The following is a 22,987-nucleotide window of genomic DNA, read 5'->3' as shown; positions in this document are numbered from 1 at the left end:
TACGCGGTCTACGCGCTGTACGCGCTCGCTCCTTTTGCCGTTCGCACGAAAGTTTTCACGAAACCGTAGGCGCCTGCCACGTTCCTTCTCGTTATCGAGAATTTCGTCGTTTTCCCCTCTTTTTCTCCGCCGTTCGAACATCGAATCGCGATTTTTCCACGAGACAACGACGGCCAACCGGCGCTAACTTGGCCGCGAGTCGTGAACGCTCCGGCAACTTTACAATCGTCCGTGGAACTGGTCTGTAGAGGGAAAAGTGGGACGCGGCATCTCCACTTCCGTACGCACGAGACGAGCGACTCGTTTCTTCCAGATTCCGTCGCAATTTCGTTTCGAGTATGCGCGTCGTCCGTCCATTGCGCGTGTCGCGCGAAAGCATCTTGGTCGAAAGACGTCGACTGAAATACGCAAAGTACGTAGTAGTATATTTTGACGTTTCGGTTTTATCAAGCAATAAACTCGGTAACAATACACACCTTATATGTTACACCGAGGTAAACCGCATAGAACGTAGATATACATTTTTCCAGCGAATTACTTTATCGCTTAGTTTAACGTCGAACAACGATCGTTTATCTTGTCATTCGGCCCATAAAGCAACATCGATTTTCGACGTTCGTCGTCGATTTTTCCTTGGCGGAACCGGACGACCAGGCCTTCCGTTCCCGACCAAAGTTTCGTTCCGATCGCACACCTGGCCCCACCTACGTCCTTGTACGTTTAGTCGGAAGACGACACACGCTCGAGTGGCTCTTCGATAGTCGTGAAATTCCTGCGTCTTTTTGTCGGAGAAATTGAATTAACTCGGCCGTTATTAGCTCTCTCGTTGTCGGCTGGAATTTTTTCTCGAACTAACCGAAACGACCACTTACCGAGGTAGTTTCGGCTCGTTAGTTGGCGAACAAGCATCGTGAAAGTTACACGAAGGTGGAGAATCGAGCGGGGGGCGGAGTCGTGCGCGACGGCACGGTACCCGTTGAATATTTCAAGAAAAGCGGGAGGATCGCGATCGCGATCCCGATAAGGGATTTGTCCAAAGTACAAGTTCCGCGACGTTTGTACGGTAGTCACGGTTACCGATAATTTATTTGTAGCCGCGAACCGATAAATTCAGCCGGGATAGCGGGAAAAGTTTGCCGAGCCAAGTTTCGAGTCCGAAAACGCCGCCCTTGAGACCGTTCGCTTAATTTCCTGACGGTGTCCGGCCGCGAAATATGCGAGCCGCTATACACACGCCATAATTCTTTCACGACTTTGAAAACAATTTCTCGTTTGCATCGGTTTCCCCTTTCGGGGCCTTTGCCAAGCTTTCGAAAGGGCAAGGAATCGCGCCCTCTCCTCCTATCTTTCGCTCGTTTACGAACAGCCTGCCGATAAATTAATCGCACGCAACAGCGATCGTCCCTTCTTTCGTCTTTCTTCCTCTTGAAACCTTCGTCCCCGATATTCCTCGCAAGCGTTACCTTCTTCTTCCACGTACCTGTTCCAATTTCCAGACCATCCGCTTCCGTTTCGACCAATTTTTCTCGCGACAAACTCGAACTGCACGGAACCAACAAAGGAATAAAACGGAACAAACAGCGAGCAACGGAGATTCAAAGTCGAACCGAGTTTACTCAGGCAGAAGGAATTATCAGGTTGCGATCGAGTTGCGCCGATTCGCAAATCTGAAATCGGATAATTATGTACTCGTTGATTTTCTCTCTCTCCCTCTCTGTTTCTCTCTCTCTCTCTCTCTCTCCCTCTCTCTGTTTCTCTCTGTCTGCGTCAAGTATCCGCCGTCAAAGAATCCGAGAGAATAATATTTTATTTATCGACATCTCGTTCCATTTCCGCTCTTTCCCATCTCCACTCTCGTCATCCTGCATCTATTCTTTTCTCCTACTTTGTCGCATTGCCGCTTTTTAACGAGCTTCGCGTTTATTTTAATTAGACACTGTCGTCGAGTCTGCTGTCTTTCTTTGGCCGTTGGTTGCTTCGCGAGACAAAGCGACACCCGAACGGCAAACTGTGTTGTCGCAAAAGGTATCGAGGTTACGGACGATACAGCGGCAGAGAATCTGATCGACTGGCGCGAAATCACGCGCCTACGTGAATTTTCGCAACGAATATTTAAACGAGCGAGCTTCCGTCTAGAGGACACGCGATCGATCCTCACGGGCCACGTTATCGCGAGTTAACGCAGGCTAACAGCCGGAAAATAAAATATTTGACAGTCGTGGAATGGGATTGCCGTGTAAGAGCAGGGTCGAGCTATTACGAAGAGAGTGGAGGAGATCCCGTAAATAGACCTACCCCTCTTCGTCTTGCCCAACCGGGGCAGGACACGACTTTTATTTCGGCCGCGAAGAACCGTTCGAATTTTCTTATCCTGCTACCGTGAAACATCGCTTGGGGGAAACTTTACTCGCGGTCGCCTTTGTTGGACCAGCAAAACTTCAAGAGTCTCGTGATAAATTAACCGCTCCTCCTTCCTCCCTTCCCCCCCCCCCTTTTCCCTCCTCCATGTAGTATCTCTTTTTTCATCCTCTTTTTCCCTTCTCCCTTTTTCCTTTTCCCTTTTCTCTTTTTTCCTCCTTTATTCGCATCCCCTTTGCCTTCGTTTTTACGCCTCTGCCCGGCACTCTTCGACTCCGTTAGCACCCTTCCTTTAACCGAGACGCTTCGGCTCGTTTCCAACCTGTACGACGGATTGCAAATCATTCCGAGTACTTAAAAGTTGGCAAAGTCGCCCAAACGAAGGCTAATGCGAATTTAACGAAGGTTGTACGAGCTGCAAGGCCGTTCGAAGACGTCGCAAGAAGCGAGTCGATTTTCGCTCGTAGAGCAGCCGGACAACTGCGCTTTACCGCGTTTTAGCCTCGAAAGCAACGACGACCGTAAGAACTTGGGTATAGCGCGCTACACGATCGCCTAGGACAGCAATTTTTGCCGAAATCGATATTTGCAGAGTCATCCACGTGCTCGCAGTCCGTAGCAACTTGTACGATTAAATTGTTGGAAAGCTCGCCAGCCAGACAATCGAATCGACGTTCGTCTCTCCTCTCCATCGTCCGGCCCACTTTTCTTTTCCTCGCTTCTATCGATCCCTCTCATATTGAAATTAACGTTTCGACGAGCGAAAAGATGGTCGTATCTTTCGCGCATTTTTCACGTTACGTACATACCGATATAGTTTGCGGTTGCTAGATATCGCCGATTTCGATTTCTTCGATTCTACTTGTAAACGGGTTCGTTGACGAACCTGCCCGTTTTCCAATTCGCCGCCATTTTGCTGCAGCGGACAACAAAACCGGTCGAAAACGCGTATCGTTTTCGACTTTTATCCCTCGAGATATCCTAAGGCCAATGCTGTCGCGTCTATCGAATAGCGTCTATCGCCGGTCTATCGCTAAACGTCATCGTCGTAGCTGCGCGTTCATTTATTTATAGTGGTCTCGCGGTGAATACGACCGCTTCCCACGCTTTCTTTACCCTTCTTTGTCCACGCACCCACCTCCCCCCAGGTCTGTTTGTTCGAAATTTGTTGGCAGCCCAGCGTTAAGTATGGAAATGAATTACGAAACGAATTACGAAATTAGTATAGAACCGACTTAAACAGTCGATTTAAATGCGTGATTCCGACGAAAGAACCGACTCGACCGGATCCTCTCTGCCCCTTCGTACATGCTCCATTCTTCGAGAGGGCAAACACTGGCAGAGGAAACTTAAATCGAGTGGGAAACCTAGAATTCAATTTAGCTTCCTTCTTTCGTCCCTTCGTTCCACTCGTCTCTGTTACGTACACCGGGATCCGGCTGTCTGTCCGTGGGCCGAGAGAAAAGACAGAAGCGGTAAAAATAAAGGGAACGGCGAAAGAATCAAGCGGCAATTCGCTCGTCGCGTGGTCGATTCGTTCGGTCATAGAAAATGCATTACTTTCGGAGTCGGTGTTGCAACGATCTTTGCTCCAAGTTTATTTAGTTTGCTCCTTTTCAACAGGTAGGGAATTCATCGTCGTCGTCTCTTTTACCGATCTAAAGAGGTATCCCTTTGATTACCCGTGCACGCAGCGTCCGCCGTGTTCGGCGAACTGGCATACACCGGTCGCGCAACGCGAGATCACGTAGGGACGGACCGCGTCGAGAAATTGTCCAGAGCCGCGGAGGCCGATCCTTCGCCACGCGTAACGAGAAGTTACGTTTAGTTGGTTTCGAGCGCTCCCTAACGAAATTAGAGACCAGATTCGCCACTCCAGCCGAACGAATTCTCCTATCTAACTCGAATTTAAGCGACCGCTTTAGAACGTTTCACAGCGGCGCGTGCTACGGCGATCGATCTTGCGTTTGCCATTGAAAAAAAAACTTTCCGCTACCCTTCCTGTTACTCGTCGTCTCTACGTTGACTCGAACACCACCGTCATAGCCTGTAATCGTTTTCGCACTGCGTCGAGACACGAGGTAAATTCGAATCGCTCGAGCAACGCAAGAGAGGACGCGAATTTCGGTTCGCAAAGAATCGGTCTCGCGGTCCTCCCGATGCCGCGATTCCCCGAAATACGAGAATCTTTGCAAATACTCTCGATATCTTCTCCTCCCTGCCTTCACTGTCCGACAAGGTTCCCATTTCTCTCGACGTAGTTACGCGATTGCGCTCCTACAACGTGGCATCGGTACGTGTACGCGGTGCGTGCAACCGACTCGTACGAATCGTATCGGGAAGCCACGAGACTTCGATCGGGTCGAGGATTTCTATTAATCCATGGGAAATCGGTGCCTTTTCGACAACTCTGTGATATTTCATCGTAACGCGTAGGAAATTGGCCAGTTTCCTCACTCGCACGAAGATTTATGGTTCCTAAACGACGAACAACTTTATGTCTACGAACACTCGACGGATCTACGGTTCGCGTATCTCGGGCTTGCAACTTGCCGCCAAGATCACTCCTACACGCTCTTTTCTTTTTACGCGTCACAGATTTTTCTTCGCGATAAAGAGACAAAGTAGCGGAATTTCGCGAACACGCAGCTCGAATTTCAACGTCTAGCGTAATAAATAATAAATAATAGATAACAAATAATCGCGTAACAAGTATACGCGTATGCATATATATATAATGTAAACCCGACATATATATACGCGTGCGTGTAGGTATATACGTGGACGTTCGCGACACTCGGCCAGCAGGTTAACGCGTTTGCTCGCACGTGTTCCGACGTAGCCTCGTTACGGCCTGGCCAGGTAGCCGAATGACGTACGCCTGCCTTCCTCGCGGCACGATCGTTGCCGCTTGACAGCCTAATTTCGCTAATTAGATATTTAACGTCGTGCATCGAAGCGATTGATTCCGGCTATGTGTTGCCTTTGTAAACGCAGATTTCGTGGCTGTAGCTCGTTCCTTCGGAAACGATGATTTCTCGACGCTGCCGGTGTTTGCTTTGCACGAAAGAGCTGGAAATTACGCGAAATAACGTTGATGAAATTTGCCTAAGACGAAAAGCGAGAAAGCTGCCACTTAAATTACGCTAGTAAGCGGATGGAAATCGCACAGGCCAGCTTCTCGCTCGTGTTACAGAAATTTGCCGATCGAATTTTACCAGCACTCGTACAGTTCGATCAAAGACGCGTCAGCTCGAAGGTTTTCCAAGAGATTGGGACGCTGCAACGTCGAGCGTTCGGACGACAAGCAGCGGCTAACAGGCGAATTGCGAGGCGAACTCGCAACCCCGTGTCGCGGCAGATTGCCACGAGAGGTGACGGCTCGTGCCGAGTCATGGAATATCCACCCTCGCGATTCGCGTAAACGAATAAACGTCGACGAGAAAACATTTTGCAAAATTTATAGATACGCGATGGAATACGCGATGGAATACGCGCCGCGTGTAAGGTCGGCCGACCTTACGAAACCTACGGGAACGTGATCGAAGGTAGCGCTACAAACGAAAGATACGAGAAGAAGGGGACAAAAGACGAAAAGGTCGATTTTCGAGCGTATTGTTTCCCCCGATGCCGTTCGCTGTCGGATCGCCTACGGCTACGTATGGTCGCTAGATCGAAGGCTTATCGTTAGTCGCGGCGCCTGGCAGGATCCTCTCTCGAAATTAGACATCGGGACAGTCGGTTGTCTCGCCCGATTCCCTCTGCTGTCAACGTTGCAAATCCTCCCTCGTCTTCCTTCCCTCCGCTTTCCTTGTCTCTCGATCTCGAGGTGTGACCCGGATACCGATTCCTCGATTGCTTTGCCGGCAAATTCTGCCCTTGCTCTCTTTCTTTTTCTTCGTCCGTGTCATCGGAAACCAGACGATCGAGACGAGACGCGACGCGACGTTTTCGTCTCGGGGACGACTTTTTGCCCTGGCGAAAGGAGACTTTGCAGTATCGGAAAACGGGACAGAGTATGGCGGCCGCGCATTCGCCTTTATCGGCAACCAGCCACAAGTAAATCCCGGAAAATTAGCGTCCCGCGGTTCCTCCTCGTTTGTTGCTTTTCCATCGTCCAGACAAACGACGTTTCCTAGTTAAACTGGATTCCTGCCTTTGCTCGAACCTGCGACGCGTCCATCGTGCACACGAGTACGTTTCTTCGCTCGTCCGCCGGCGTTCCGCAAATATCGCAGTTTACGCTTTCCTACGGATCTAAACACCGTTTTCAGAATTTCTCGATTTACCAACGAGATAACGGCGTACGTTCCCGTTTCCCTGTCTCCCTGGATATCACAGTTTTTCCATGTGAAACGGCGCAGGCGATCGCGGTTCTTTCGTTGAAAATGGATTGCGCCGCGTCTTTGTCTCGCGCGATTCCGCCAATTCGCACGAAGGAGAAACCGAGTTTCTCGCGACAAATCGACCAACGAACTGGCCGTTTGCGAAAATATCCATTTCGTCCGACGGATAAATTTCCGACAACCGGATAAATTCCGAAATAAATTCGAAACAGCGAACGCGCCGGTTAACGCGACGCCCAGTTACCAGCTAGTCTGGTTTCCTCGAAATACACGTGCCTTCTATTCATGCTCGTAGCGTCGCGCCATTCTCCAAGATGGAACGACCATCTCGGGTTCGCGGACGATCGAAACGATAGAGCGTCGTTTGATTTCGCTTCAGCTCGTTCCATCATCCGCTTCCTTATTTTAGAACCAAGTTCGCTTCACCAGCTTTGCCTAAGCTTCGAACCATCTTTTGCTTTGCCTTTGCCAACTGTACCTTCTCTCTGGCCGACTTTTATGGCCACTTTTTAAGCAAATTCTTCACAACTTTGACCACATTAACGAGCATATTGCGTAGAAACGTCTGAAAATACGGAGCAAGAACGCTTTGTACCGAGCACGATTATCTTCGATCTCCGAGAAATACATCCGAATATGAAACTAGCCTTTGGAGATTCGTAGAAGGTTTTTCTCACTCCGTTTAATCGTTTCCAGACAGACGCGTAACTTGGCTATCGCAAGTTCTTCGAGATCGTCGAATCCCTTGCTGAACGTTGACAAACGTTTCGACAAACGCTAATTTCTACGCGTTTCGACGAAATCTAGATCCGTCCGTTACGCCCGTTAGACGATAGACAATTTCGTATCCGCGTGCCTGGCTGGCGTCGATGCCGCGTTTCTTTCAAAGAACGAAAATTTCGTCGCACCGGCGCGTTTCCCAGCGTCGACTGGGAAAAAGGCTTTTCGAGCGACGAGGCACGCGTCGCGACGAGTCGGAGCGGAGAGACACAGAACGGATCCTCCCTTTGACCGATCTCCCACGTTCGAGCGCGGACGATGAATCGGAATAAGAATTTCTCATCTGCGGCGAGTAATTTCGCGCTGCCCGTGGGCGAATTGAAAAGTTTTAATACCGCGTGTCCCTCCAAGGGAAAGAATAAGAAAATAAAGCGCCGAGGGGTGATGATAAAGAGGGGAAAGGGGAGTGCGTGTATACGAAGTCCAAGTTGGTTATTTTGTTTAGTCGAGTAGTCGGTGAAAAGCAATTCGAACGAGGATTTCAGTCCCCGAAGCACGCTCGTTTCTCGTAATCGAATAACCAAGTCAAAGCGCGAGTCGCGGAATTAATTTCAAAAGTTGCGCGGATTAACCAAGTTTGTAAAACAACTAGTTATATACGTAATAGCTACTTCATTTTCGCGTTCTCCGTTGTTATCCCGAGCTACCTGTCCTTTCGTTTATCCGTAAGTTTCGCGCTAACTCGCGCCAGACACCTGTATTATCTGCGTGAATTACTGCTCGATCCGAAGCCGATTAAACGCACCGCCGGCATAATTTTCCTGGTTAGTAGCGAACCGTTACTTGGCCGATGAATTTCCTAGGTCGCAACGAACTTGTTCCGTCCGGGCAATTGCTCTGCCCCTAACGCCCTACGATTGATACCGGTTGTTACCGCGAGAACCAAGTTTCGTATCGCGAACGCGTAATCGATGTATGTACACAACCGAAGACGCATTAGCGAAACCCCGACCGTTCGTTCCCTAACCGTCTAGTCGTGACTTCTAACGGTGTCGTTGTCCGTGTTTCCTTCTACCCGAGCGATCCTACAAGATGATAAATCTCCTTCTACGATGCCCTTAGCGGATTGTCCGATTTCACGGTCTACAGATAGGCGAAAGAATCGCGCAAACGGTCATTTAGCGTACGTTTGTTTAAAAGTCGAGTCTCGCGTTTGACAACTTCTACGGAGGGAACTGACACGGCAAATGCGCGGAAAAATATGACGTTTCTCGAACGGAATGGCGACGGATAAAAGACGAGGGTAGGAATAAAGACTGGGGAGAGAGTGGAAAAAAAAAAAGACGAGGGACGAAGAAAGGTTCGGAGAAACGCGCGGGGACGAGAAGAGAGCGGACGCGACTGCTTAATTTAACGACAATGAATTCGTTGTCCCGACGCGAATGTCTCGAGCGGGGAATAAAGTCGAGTTTCGTTCCGGCTCCGTAAACCGCCGCTGTCCTCCGGACTTTTCCTTTATAATCGCATTGCCCGTCGGGCTTTATCCGTGAAGGAGCGGTGCACACGCGGCTGCCTCGTCTCGCCTCGCCTCGTCTCGCCTCGCCTCGCCTCGCCTCGCCTCGCCCGCCTCGTCTCGCCTCGCCACGCCTCGCCACACCGAACCGAAAGTAAATCGCGACTCGCGTGGAAGCGGTCGCCAAAACTACCCCGGTTCTTTGTCGCGGCCAAGAGAGAATCGGCTCTGGCTCTTTCCACCCAGACGCTGTTTTGTTTACGCGGGATTTCCTTCGCTTCGACCCTCCCTATCCTTGGATTTACATCCCCGATTACTCGTTCGTCGCCGCTATACAAGCGCACACCGCCGTTGTTGCCTGTCTTTGATCGTTGCGTGGCGTCGGGACGACAGCGATTTCTCCTTTGCCTGATTCCGTGAATCACCACAGTAGGGATATCGTTCGAACGAAAGTCTCGTAAATAGAGAAAAGCGGCATTTCGGGGCACTTTCGGTAATCGAAGGGTAAACGGGCGGAAGAGTAGGATGCGAGCTGTATGGCTACTGCCAGTGTCGCGTAATTAAGAGACTCGTTGCCGATCGATGGAGCGGAGAGCTTGCTTCGATAAACGCGAGTTTCGCCATTCTGTCCTACGATCCTTCGACCCTCGTCGACTCCTACTTTTCCATCTCCTTCTCTCTTGACGTGTAATAGTTGTTCGATGTCGGTCTAAACGCGGAACACCGTCGTCGGCCTTTGTTTCGAATGGCTACCATATTTTATCAGGGCCTGTCTTGTCGCGGGCCTTCGTTACGAATTTTTATCCAAACTTCGCAGTTCGTAGTTCGCAGCTGTTACCGTTGTTTAAATTTGTATGGAGAGAAAAATATTATTTTTTACGGTTACTTAAATTTTTCAATATTCGATCGTATATTTTACGTTTCATCCAGCGGTAAACCACGGATATCGACAGGGAACTGTAGCGCGCCGTTTCGCTTTCTCTGACACGGATTTGTTGCGCTGGATATTTTCCTTTAACTACTCTGGAAAATATCGAGCGTATAGAATAACGTTCGGTAATCAAACGAGTAACCACGTTAGAAAGTAAGTGTTTGCCAACAGATCCATAATCAAAATCTCCGTTAAAATGAAAATGGAACTGTATCTCGAAAGGGGCGCGCGAGCAACGATACGATCGTGTAACGAGAATTTTCGACGGCTTTTATAGCGATATACGCGATTCATTATGAAATCGATCTATGCAAAGTGTCAAAGGAGGGTAAGTAGAGACTACGTACACGTGAGTAGTAGAAGATCGTTTATAGTCAGACACGGCCGATGCACGATAAAACGGCCGCTGCGTTTCTTCGTAACCCGTAGTGCCTATACCGTTGCGAATGTAATTTGCCACGATCTCGTACAATTGCCTCGTCATCTCCGTGTAACGCGATACTTTAAATAGTTTTTAAAAGAAATTTCTCCTTTATCGTTAGTTTCCAGCACTTGCTTTTAATCCGAGGCTATAAATCTCTTTTTAAGTACAGCTAACGAAGCCACGACCTGGCTTCTCCTTTAACCCCTGACGAGCTGCTGAAAGATAACGCCAGTTCCGGAACGTAGTCGGTTTTCCCGGAAATATTTCGTTTAGACTCGAGTGGAATTTCCAGTAGGAACATCAGGTCGAATTTCCTGCGTACGTACTTAGCGTATAGGCAGGAGGTGACACGTAAGTGGTGTGCGCCCGAAGGGATTAATATTAAGGACGCATTTCGACGTGCCTTAGCTCTCGGTCCAACCTCATCGACGGCACCGCCCGGCTGTGACCCGATTTTCCTCGATACCAGCGCCTGTGCACCGGCGTCTACATAATTCACGCGTCGAACGAAGCCGCCCTGTCGTTTTCGGCCAATACAATCCGGCTTGACACTTTAATCCACCACGATCCTACGAATGCGCTTCCTACGTATGTATTTGACTTGGTAATTCGCGGTCCTACAACGGCTGGCGCTCGTTCCCCTCTGACCCTGGAACGCGCATTATCTCGACGAAATACGATGCCACTTTCTTAATATCAACCCACCGCCGCGTTGAAAATGAATTCGAACTCGAAGAAGCGTATGCACGACCCGCGGAAACCTATGCTCCAGGTCCTGCCGCAACTCGATTACAGCCGATGGCCGTTGAGAAAGTTTGGTAAATTTTGCGTCCGTGTTCTCCTATGACGAGCGCCACTCTGGAAATAAACGGCAGGTTGCTAAGCAAATTGCTCCGCGGTTATATTCATTTCTGACGCGTGACGCGCGTCCAATTTTTCGAAGATCATTCCGTCGAATAGAACGAATTTAAACGTATCCGACTAAAAATGAAGCAAACAATTTTGTTAATCTGTTTCGTTTCCATGACAAACAGTGGACGTCACTTGTAAAAGGGATTACGCGAAATATTTCATTGTCAGTTCGATTTAATATTTGCGTTTGACACTTTCGCGATAAAAAGCAGATATGAAATGCAGCAGCGCGCGATAAGAAGGAATATTTCGCCGATTACGGTGCTCGAACGAGATTAAAACGCATATCCTAGCGACGAGGCTCGGAAAGCCGTCGCGATGGATAAATATAAAAATGATTTGGTCAAAGCGATTCAGCGCGATTCAGTTACAAAGAATTTACCGAATTCGAACCTCGCGTCGTTACCTCGTTACCTCGAACGTCTATTTACTTACTCGGCAATTTTTCATAACACGTAGCTAAAATATATTTCTTCCGATAAGCTTTTCCATTCGGCTTCTTCCAACAAATTACAGTTCGATTTTTATGAAACTTTGCTTTTCCAGCAAACGAAACTTTGTTTGAGTTGCAGAGGACGTTTGGATATGGGATGACTTTATACGTTTGAACGGAACGCTAATCGATAACATCCAGATCCGATGGATTTCGTTAGCAAGGAAGAGTCTTTGTATTCCGGGCACGCCACTGTCTCGATTACTGACTTTTTTAACGCTTCTCCGTGGAAATAAACGTTACGGATGTCGATGCACGGTTAACACGCGTCCCGTTCGTCTCCGGGTAAGTTGGTCCCCTTTGCAAGCGATATTTTCCAAAACGCCGCAACATTTCGCTAACGGTCCAAGAACTTTGTCTAAATATAGTGCGGATCGCGTGCGGGTCTCGTTAGCTCCTACGAAACGAGTTCCTTTCCTATGCGCATATAAAATGATTATCAAACGCTATTTCACGTACATAAACGTGGCCCGCGAACAACGTGTCTATGGTGTTTTGTCAAAGGGTAACTTGCAGGTAAGCAGTATTTTTCGTTATTCGTTGAAATACGCGCAACAACGACACTCATTTACCTTCTCATTTACGAATATTCATTTGCCAACCCCTTTTAACTTTCGTTTATTGTTATTTCGAAGTTGCAGCTTCAACATTTAGGGCTAATATTACGCTTGTTCGTAAGCACAAAGTTCCCCGGAACAGCTTTTCACCCCGAATTGCTCAAAGTACTAAAATACATATTCATCTGCATACCCGAGATAACTACTTCGGAAACAAGAACTATAATGGAGATACGTACATACGTAACACACGACGCGTTTTCCCTTTTTCTCGTCCTTCCTTTTTTTATAATTTTAGCAATCGTTGGCCCGACAATTTGTATGCTTATTTGGCCAGTTCCTATCTGCGAGCGTAGCACGAGCTCGAAAAATTATTTTCGCGAATATTCGAAACGTTTTTCACTCAATTTTTCAGCAGCACAATTTTTCCATTTGCCTTGTTAAAAGTTAATTACATTCCGGGGGTCTGCGTTTTGTCCGAGAAAAAGTACACGGTCGACTGTAAGAAAGGAACGACGGATCTTTCTTCCGCTTTTAGAAGCGCGATTACGCGACCGTCAGTGTCGAAAGTACGCGAACCCCAAACTTAGTCGAACCACTTGTCACGGCTTTGGACGAAATATACTTCGTATTCGTTTACGATCGTTTCTATCGAATCATCTAAATATCGTAAAAACGATTCGCTCCTCTAACAACATTTTCACGTATTAATTTCCCTTACACGTCGTTGTAATATGTCGATATCCTTCCCGTAATGCAAACTTTTAAACGTCGCTGATACTTAACATTCCACTCCAAGCGCTGCTTCTTTAAGAACTGCTTCAGAGCAAACCCCTTCAGCTATTTTACCTTTCTTCGTGTTTCATACTAGAACGACGGCGGAGAAGAAAGAAGTAGAGTGAGAGAAGGAGAGAGAGAGAGAGAGAGAGAGAGAGAGAGAGGGAGAGAGAGAGAGAGACAGACAGACAGACAGACAGACAGACAGACAGGGTCAGGGAGAACAGAGATTGAACCGAGGCCGGGGTGAAGAGGGTTGAAATATCGTCCGTACCGTTCGCCACGTGGTACGTTTCCTTGTAGCGAGAAATCTTAGCGGGCTCTCGTCCTGCAGATACAAGTTTCCATTAAAATCTTCTTAGGCGCCCTTAATGAAGTTTATCGCGATGAAGTTGTTCGCTCTTTGAAAACGGGATAAATTTATGTTTCGTTCTAGTCTCGATTAAGAGTTTCGAAACGGTGTTCTCTGTAACATATCGTCGGGCATTCTGCCGTGAGTATCGTTAAACGAGTTTCTATATTTCCGTCGGATCGAGTTTTCGTCTCTCGCGGAGTATTCCCTTAAAACGGTATTATTGAAACGTGCATTCGTATCACGAAGGTATGCCTTTGACGTCCGCCAGTCACCAGGATCGCGAGCGTTCCTTTCTTCCGGTAAGAGACTTTTCCCTCTCGTACGGAGAACGTTCGTCGCTGGAAGCGTTTGTCTCGAAATTTCCCTCAGCCATCGAAACTCGAGCGTTTTCAATCGAAACGCGGTAACGTCGTGCATCGGCCACCCTACCGTTTTAATTTCCAATGACGACCACGAACGACGACAGACTTTACGATACGAAAGATCGACGATCCGTTGGCCTACTTTCCCGTCCGATTTCATACTCGCTGTAAATCGCTCGAACGAACCTTGCATTCCCAATGTGTAAATCGAGAGCGTCTACGCGAGTGGCGAGGAATAAAGGAGCATGTGCGACCCGTAATGCACGCCACGCCGAAAGATACGCGAGCCGAGTCGCTCGCCAAGACAAACGTTTTTATTACGAAAAATCAGGAGGCGAGACGAAATCTAGGACCGCGCGCAGCCGCACTCTCGCTTTGCGAAGACGCTGGTCACTATACGGAGCGAGCAAAAACTACGTAGAGAGAAAAGACAGGAACGCGTGCATCGCGTTTTCGCGATAAACGAAACTTTGTTATATCAGCGACATCGATAGTATCGACTTACTAATTAGTCAGATCGCGCAAAGTTTCATTTTTCGCCGTTTCGTTTTGCCTGCAAAATAATTTCAACGGTAACGTTGCAAGTGGTAAATAGAACGAGAGAGACAGAGGTAGATAGCGAAGGCGGGGGTGGGGGTGGGGGAGGGAAGAGAGAGAGAGAGAGAGAGAGAGAGAGAGAGAGAGGGGTGCAGGAAGCAGGGATGCGGAATTTCGTTAAACGAACACGATATTGACTTTGTGATAGCCAATTACGTTACCATTATCCATTCGCAGGACTGCGTGCAGTCTGTCATCGATAAAAACAATTAAACGCGATAGAAGGAACGAGCGAAAAGAGAAACAGGAGGCGAGAAAACACACACACACACACACACACACACACAAAAAAAGGACGAAGAAACGCGTTTCGTTAAATCGATACGACGCTAATCGCGTAACGACAGTGTCAACCGTCTGGCTCGTGTAAAATTTAATTCTTATCGATTTACTTATGCCAATAAGGAAAATTGCGAAAAGGTAAGATAGGTAGCACGTAGGAAAGAGCGAAACGGCGAGCGGACGAAGCGGCTCGAGGAGGGGCGAAAGAGCGAAGGAAGAAGCGCGAGGGTGAGAAAGAGTCGGTGGGAAAGTAGGGGCGAGACTAGCGGTTTCTCTCCGTTGACTGCCCCTCTCTATCTGCCACGGCCTAGTCAGCGTAGGGTAGCTCTCCTGCCAACCAGCCAGCCAATCCCCACCCTTTGCCTCGTCCCGCTGGTAGCGCCTCTCGTGGCAGCTTTCTCAATCGCTCCGCTCGCGCTGCTTAGTCGCTCTTTGTCTGTCGCGTGCGCTCGGTGGTTGGGGTGTTGTCGGAAGGGTGGAGGTGTCGGGCGCCAGTCGCTACGCGGACGTTGAGCTCGGGATCTCCGTTGTCCCTCGCGAGACTTTTTTTTTCCGCCCCCGTAAAGCTTGTGCTCGCGATCGACGGACGTTCGCTTCGTTCGATTCGTACGCGGTAACACGCGTGCGTTTTCCGATCGGTAGCCGTGACATCGTCGAATGTCGGATCCGCGCGATATCGCCCACCGAACAAGCTCGATCTCGATCATTGGCTCCGTGTGGCCGACGAGGATCGCGCTCATGTGACGATTACTTGCTACATGACGATAAAACGAGTGTCGTACGTGAGATCGAAAAGGATCGAATACGTAAGCGTTCTCGGTTGCTGTGATTTGCTTACCAGTCGGGAGGATACTCTACGGTATACTACGTACAGCTTCGGGACTATAACGGATATCGATGGTGATTCGATGCAGCCACGAGGGGACGGAATCGTGACGATTTCGATTGGTAAGTGGTTCGACGTATACGTATATACTGGCATTTCGTCGGATACGAATGTGAATCCGGTTCCGGTTCGGTCCAAGATATATCGGTTATTAACCCTAGCTGTAACAGCCACGTTGCCCCCCTGATCCCTCGTACTCCGTTTTCAACGTCCGATCTGTTCCATTACGACACCCACTATCCTTCGCTGACAATAAGATTCCGATCGAACGAAGCGATCGTGCTTGACGACTATCAGCCGAGCGCGATGCCGATTCGAGGTTCGTCGCGAGCTGACGGAATCTTATCGCGTCTGGTTTATGGGAATTTAGACGGGGATTGGGAAGTTTAACGTCGCTCCGTACCACAGGTCGTTGTCTATTACGTCATTTGTAATTCTTTCTAGTTTGCTTCCCTCCGATGGTTTTTTTTCTTACGATACAGATTGTTTCGTAAACGAGAAACTGCGTGTTTTTCTTGGAATTTTTGGTTGAACCTCGGGCGAGTGGTGGGGGTGGGGGGAAGGGGAGAATTCTCTTTGATAATCATAGACGACTCGCGAACGACAAGACTTTTCGTCCAACTGGAAAATTTTCCCTCGGATTAGTACGAACCGAGATGCGCGGTTTAATCAAAATTGCGGGCACGCTACATCGGCGCGGTGGATCCTATCGAACGATTAAACGAGAAAAAGAGGAGCTCCGCATCGAATCTTGACGGTCGGTCACCGTGAACGGGTGAAACTCGTCTTCCTATCGACCCTCTCCATTATTACCCTTCTCTACTCGATATGATACCGACTTTAGGACCGCTATTTTTAATTCCGTTCACGCACGCAACTTTCCACCTTCGTCGAGTACGTGCTGCGTGTCGGCCCGTTATTCCTTCTGCCTTCGAGTCGTCGACCGAACTCGGTCTATCGGGAAAAATCGTTCGGGGACCCTGGTTCGAGTCGGTGCTAGGTGAAAAGCCTTCTCGTTGGTTAAAACGAAAAGAAGGATATCGGCGGAGAACGTATTTTCTTCTTTCTTTCTCATCGTTCCTCCATCGATGAACGCCGATAATTGAGAATCGGATAAACCGTCCAACTCTATTTGCGTCCCTTTTAAACGTATCCGTTCGACGTCTACAAAGTTTCGGCGTCTCGAAAGTTGAAAAAAGGGAGGTGGCTACAAAGGGGATAAGAACGAACGAACAAACGAGAACGACAACGACAACAAGGGGACTTGTTATTAAAGTCGAAAAGAATTCTCGATCGTTTTCTGCCCTGACCTCTCACTTTTCGGACACAACGATTCTAAATACGAATTCGTTTTCCGCTTGTTTACCTTTCTTTCCGTGGTTTCCCGACGCTGCGAGTCTCGCGTGACGAAGTAGCTCGTTGCCGATTTCATCCCATATAAACTTTCGCTTAACGTAAACACCGTTGCCCGTTTATCGGCTCATATATTTTTACGATGCGTTTTACCTGCGTTGAAACGTTTCGTCGATTACGCGCGGAAAAGAATGTATCGCGTGCATCGGTTTTGTAACGCGATACCGCGATATCCGTTACCGGAATATCGCTGGCAAAAATATCGCGACATAACGTTAAGCGTGACATTCGTTAGGAAAGAGTTTGTTGCGATTAAGCAAGACGACCGCGTCGATGACGCGAATATAGCACGGTTTTTGAACGTCACGTTAAATAACGGTACAGCGAATCGGAGAACGGACACGTTCTTGATTTTCTGTCTAGAAAGCGCGCATAAATAATTACTAAAAGAACGTTGTGTTGCTTCGCATTCGTTCGAAAATTTATGGAAAGAGCGAAAATAAATATTTGACGTGACCTCGAGTTTCGCCTCTAACGAAACGTATTATTTCATAAATTTAAATTAAGGACTGATTAATTATTCCCGCGAAACGATAAATTTAAACAGCTATGGTAGTCGGGTGAAACAGTATCCACGAAAATACGAGGTACTCGGTTGCCGATGTTATTATGTAATTTACGATACTTTTGTCCGTGGAGTTGTCACAGCCGTCCGAGATGTCGCTGTTTTCGCGCGGAATCTTTTAACGCCACCTGCAATCTGCAGTCGTCTGGTACGCGTGAATCCGAAGGGGTAAACGCGATATTTCGTTCGAATCGCGGAGAAAAATCACGCCCCGTCGTTCCGTCTGAATATCTGTGTCGTGTAATTTTACCACGCGTTCCTCGTGCTCAACCTGCTCTAAGTGTTAGTTTCTTTCACGCGTAAACGCACTCCAAGGCGTATACAAATTACGCCTTTGTTACAACGTATGCCGAGATTGCTCCGACAAGAAACGCGTACCAGCTTCCAGTTTTCGGACCAAGTAAGAATTCTCGCTCATTCTTTGTACGATGCCGTTCGTTGCTCTCGTTATATCGCCTGTCGCGAGAATATTTTCACATCGTCGAGCGAGAAATCAACTGCCTGGACATGTGGTTCGTTTCCCGCTCGTTGCCATACACTGGCGCTCGTGTATAGGTTGGCGTACCTGCGTTGTTTGTCGCTAACTCTCGTTCTATAGCAAAACTTTATTTTCGCAAATAGTCGTTTGGTAGTTTTCAAAGTGCGAGCAAACAACGTTGTCGAGTGTGCGGAGGATCTGGGATTTCGGGGTGTAGCGAGTTCATTCCGTAGGATACGACGTACAATCGGTACAAATATATCTATACAGGTAAGTAAATAACGATACTTTGTTATATATCGCCATGTTTGAATATCGAATTTAAGGAAGGAGAAATCTGTTACGGATCACGATGAATCGGTGTTCGTGTAAACCTGCCGACCTGTAAACGCGACGTCGAATCAATTTCGTGGCAGCGATTGTACGTAGTTTCGAGCGTATCGGTCTGTGACAACTTAGTAGGTGCGTCTGTCGCGTTCGAAGCAAAGTGGCGCTGGCTGCTTGGCAATTTGCGTGCAGGGTAATCAGGTGATGCGTAAAAAAGGTCCGAAAATTGGCCGGAAGGGGCAGCAGCGTGGCGCGGCAGCGGTGGCAGCAGGTGACGGTAACGCAGTTTGTTTCCGGTATCGAACAATCGAAGCGAGGTGCAACGCGCGTGACGATTGTACAAAGGCAGATGCAATTTGATGTATTGTGAGCCGTATGTTCGGAGAGGGCCGGTGTACAGCATGAGCACATCGTATATTTAGCACTTGGCGCAGGATGCGACGTAGACCGTGACAGAACGCTTTTCATTTCCTCCTATCGGATATCTCTCGATGCTTATGATTAATGAAATCAGACGTAGCCCGCTATTGCCATTCTTTAGGAAGGATCGTCCGCGCTCGTTTCCGCCGTAACGAATGCCAACGAACGAGTCGAATCTTTTTCGTTCGCGGATGTGCTTCATTGTCGTTGCTCGCTCGACTCGAAACTCACACTGGCGGTCATGCACGCTCATTGTCGCACGCGCGCGGACCTCTTTCAACGCGTGCCCGCTGTAACGTCGATTTTTTCTTTTTCCTTTTTCCTTCTTATTCGTAGCGCGCGGAACGTCGCTACGAATACTCGTTTGCCGCGACATGTCCGCTAATTTCTTTCTCCTACTTCCTCCGGTGTTTTTCGGTGTTCCTCTGCTTGGTCGCCGCTATTTGCTTCGCGACTGTTTCCCTCTGCGAAGGCTTTAGTTCGTCGACAGATTTTCTCCAACGTTTATACAACTTATCTCGAGATCCAATCGGTGTCCATTTGCCGAACGTTAACGTTTACTCGATCTATAGCACGATTTTAGAGAATAAGATTCCTTAAGAAAGTAACTTTCATCGAACTCGACAGGAGGAGAGAGGTGCGGTATTCGAACGACGCAACAACGTTGTTTATTTCGCGACGTTCGTTAAACGCGTGTATTCCTTGCGTCGTTTCGAGGGAAAATTGCTTGCCAAATGGCTGAGCTATTTCGTTCGGGCATTGAGACTATCCAAAGAGCGGCGGAACGAAGCGAGTTGGTAGATCGAAATCGGTCAGGTGTTTGGAGGATGTTCGGGCAACGAGTTATCGCAAGGGTGTCGAGCAAACGACGCACCGCGTTTGGAAACAACGGTGATAGTACGTGCGTACGGCAAAGATTTCCGCATAATGGAAAAGCATGGTAGGGAACGGCACCGTTGGTCGACGTAATTCGCTCGATATCGTAACGAAGTACAGATCTGGCGTCGAGATGAAAACGGCAAAAGGAAACGAAACGGAAGCCCGGTGCGAGTTCTCTTCTCTCTGCGGCGAAAAGAGTTGGCGTTGGTGCGCACAGAGAATGCGGAACGTTCGTCATTATCGATTCCCGTGGTGGCTTTTACCGCGATAAATATCGAGTGTACGGCGTTGCCTGTTATTACATTCCAAGCCGTACGGATCGTCTAGCCTGTGTGAACTAGATAACGCGACGAACGATCTTTTCTCTCCATTATCCGGCATCGTTATCGATGCGCGCCGGTGTATCGACATTGTACGCTCGGATATATCGAGCCTCTCGCGTAAAGGGCAAACGAGACTCGCAGGAACGCGGATGCCAGTGGTAGAAATTGCAACGGCTGGAGAACGTTAGGGATGTTTGTCGTGCATTCGCGTCGATCGGACGATCGGGCGATCAGCGAATAATTCGACGCATAATCGCGATAGTTATCTCGTGTAGTTAAGATCGATCGAGTCGAAATAATAATTGCAATTTCCGCTACTAATGCAGTACGCTTAACGGAAAGCAGGACGGGAAATGCAGAATCCTTATCTCGGTGGAAATGGTAAGGTCGAAAGAGCACGGCCCGTTGCTGAGCGGCGCGCCGCTTTAAAGGCTGGATAAGCAGAAAAAGTCAACGGGTCGAGTTAAGTTCTCATTTGCACAACAAAATACTGTTCATTTTCGCGGCTGTTTCTTGCCTTTTGCCTCGAAGTCCGTCCTTTACGCGCATAATCTGCGCCAGCTTTCTCGCCACTCTGACTACAACGTTTCTCTCGTAAACTAGCTCGCCGTTCGACCAACTATCGTCGCGTGATAAACTGGCGTACGTTTCGCCGCTGATATACCATAAAATACCATAAGATTTTGACAGAGGCGACGCCGATGGTTGCATCATATGGTATACGCAGGAACGTTTATTCGTCGTTCTATATTTCATTCTGACGGCCGTGGATCGTTCGCGAATAGGATATTTCGTGCTTGTCGGTTTACCTCAATAGCCGAACAGCTATAAAAACATAGTCAAACGAAACGATATACAGGCAAATACCTTTGGAGTAACAGACACGGTTCGCGATTACCACGGCACCGAAAACTTTCACCGATAATCGTGGACCTATACAAACACCCTTACGAGGACTCGAACCAGGATCTGGTTATCGTGAGTCGTCGCTACCTTTAGTCGTCGAGATTTTCGCTACTCGATACGGGCTTTCGCCCTTTGTGAAATTAGACTCGTCGCCAATGACGCGAATATCGAATACCCGTCAGGTTAGGACGTTTACGCGCGATCTGTTTCGACACGAAGATGTCGCTAGAAACGCGTTTCTCGAAGCCGATTCGCGCTATCTCGGAATTCCGACCGAGACTTTTGCCCCAAGATCGGCGATCTCACCTTCGGCTTGATTTAACACGGTATTTCGCGCCCCCTGCCGACGGCTAGTCAATTATATAACCGGTTCTCAATGATATTCTACAGGGACTAGACGAAATTCAAAGTTCGTCGATTTATCCGACCGTTTAACGCTGCCATCGAATTCACCCGCTCGCAAATACTTACGACGCTATGCTTACGACGTATCTCAATTGTCACGATATATCTTACATCGCTGATTACGTTCGAGACCACTTAAATACGAATATTCGCGGAACAATGTAAATGCGAATACGTTTATCCGTCGAATGCGAGTAAAGTTCGTAAAAGTGGCTGTCGAATTTACTTATTTAGCTATGGGTACGTTTAAATGGGACGGTCGATAGATCGATAGAGGAGGGAGGAGAACCAAGAGGTCTGTGCGTTCTAAGGGGATACCGATGGAAGAAGAATGGCATTTTCGTAGCGCGATTATCGGCTCGGCGTTCAAAATTCGCGCGCATATTCTCTCTAGCGCGAGGCAAGCCGTCGTTGAACCCTCTTACTTAAAATTTAAGTAGGATTTAACTTGGAAATCCTGCCGCTTGATTGGGTGATTGACGGTATAAGTAGAGCTTAAAGTTTCGCCGGAGTCCTGACGGAGGGGACGGTGGAGGTGGTGGAAAGCGGCGGTCCCGTTCCTCTTTGCCTCTCCCCGAGAAGAATGCCGCGAGGATCGATTGGTCGAGATACGCATGCACGTGTAGCCGCGCGAACGTGCTTCACTTTAATTACGCCGACAAAGCGGTCGAGAGTTTTGTTTGCGCTTTATCATCGACCGATCCCACGTCAATTCGAAAATAAGATTGCCCGGAAATCAAGTTCGGATGCTTCAGCGACAAAGCGGATTCACCTCGTCGGAAAATCGACTCGCGTCCGTTAAACCATAACAGGCCGCGATTTCGTTAACTCGACGTAAAACTCTGTTTACCGACGCTCGAACGCTTCGATTCGCGATCGAGCAAATCGTATTACTCGTAATAAGAACGTTACTTTCGATTTGCCTACGACTTATCCGTCGTTACGAATCCTCGGTCGAGAATTCGACATCGCGTTTAATAGAACGTATCTGGGTTTGGTAAGTCAACAACTTGCATAAAACTTTGATCTTTTCCTCGTAATACTCGTTTAAAAGAAAACGTTACGATACGCTCGATGTCACGCACCGTGGCCCGTTCGACGGTAGCCTCCGCACACTGTGCTACGTATTCATGGACAAGCGAAAGCGTGTCCCAAACTTAATCGATAGAGGTAGGAGAGAGGCTGTGGAAAAACGTGGCTGGCGCGTAGCGTTGGCGATAAGCGACGATGCTCTCGTTAGCCTCGATTCTTCCCGGAAATTACGCGGTTCACCGGGAAATTATGGAGAGCCGATCGATTTCGCAACTATGTTTCTTTACTCGCCAGCCACGAGCGTCCATCGGCCGCGAAACGATCTTACTTTACGAGCCGACCTGTCACCACCGTTCTCAGCGAGGTGACGACATCCAAAGAATCGCGCAAAACTATAACCAAAACGAAACGAGCTCTTCCTCAAGAACGATCGGTCTCTCCTTTGCGTCGTGGAACAACGACGCAATTTTTCTCTCTTCGCGATCTAAATGTTAGACCAGATTGTTTCCGGTTACGGTTGGGAAATAATTAGCGAGAATTAGCAACCCCTAATGGAGGTGTAATGGCCAATAAATATGAAAGTGGTAGCGGCCACGGGAAAACCCAATGTCGGGGTACGAATGTTCAGCGACGAGCCATTCTGTTTATTACGAATTTATCGTTTCGTTTTTCGGCAAGTCGATGTCTCGGTTTTTCATACGCTATTAGCGTGCCATACGAGCTCGT

At 48.3% G+C, this 22,987-nt stretch overlaps 1 protein-coding gene across 4 annotated transcripts in view; it reads left to right on the top strand.

Moving 5' to 3' along the window:
* The first annotated feature begins 15,043 nt into the window (after positions 1-15,043).
* The window catches only part of LOC126871315 (leucine-rich repeat-containing protein 24-like), a 152,701-nt gene continuing 144,757 nt past the window's right edge, over positions 15,044-22,987 (top strand). For all 4 annotated transcript variants that reach the window (XM_050629985.1, XM_050629964.1, XM_050629974.1 and 1 more), the window contains exon 1: positions 15,044-15,575. The gene's annotated coding sequence lies outside the window, so the exon portion shown is untranslated. The remainder of the gene's footprint in view (positions 15,576-22,987) is intronic.

This window comes from Bombus huntii, chromosome 1 (assembly GCF_024542735.1).
Source record: "Bombus huntii isolate Logan2020A chromosome 1, iyBomHunt1.1, whole genome shotgun sequence".
Classification (NCBI taxonomy): Eukaryota; Metazoa; Arthropoda; class Insecta; order Hymenoptera; family Apidae; genus Bombus; species Bombus huntii.
The sequence above is the reverse complement of the archived record's forward strand: the minus strand, read 5'-3'. Positions and strand labels throughout refer to the sequence as shown.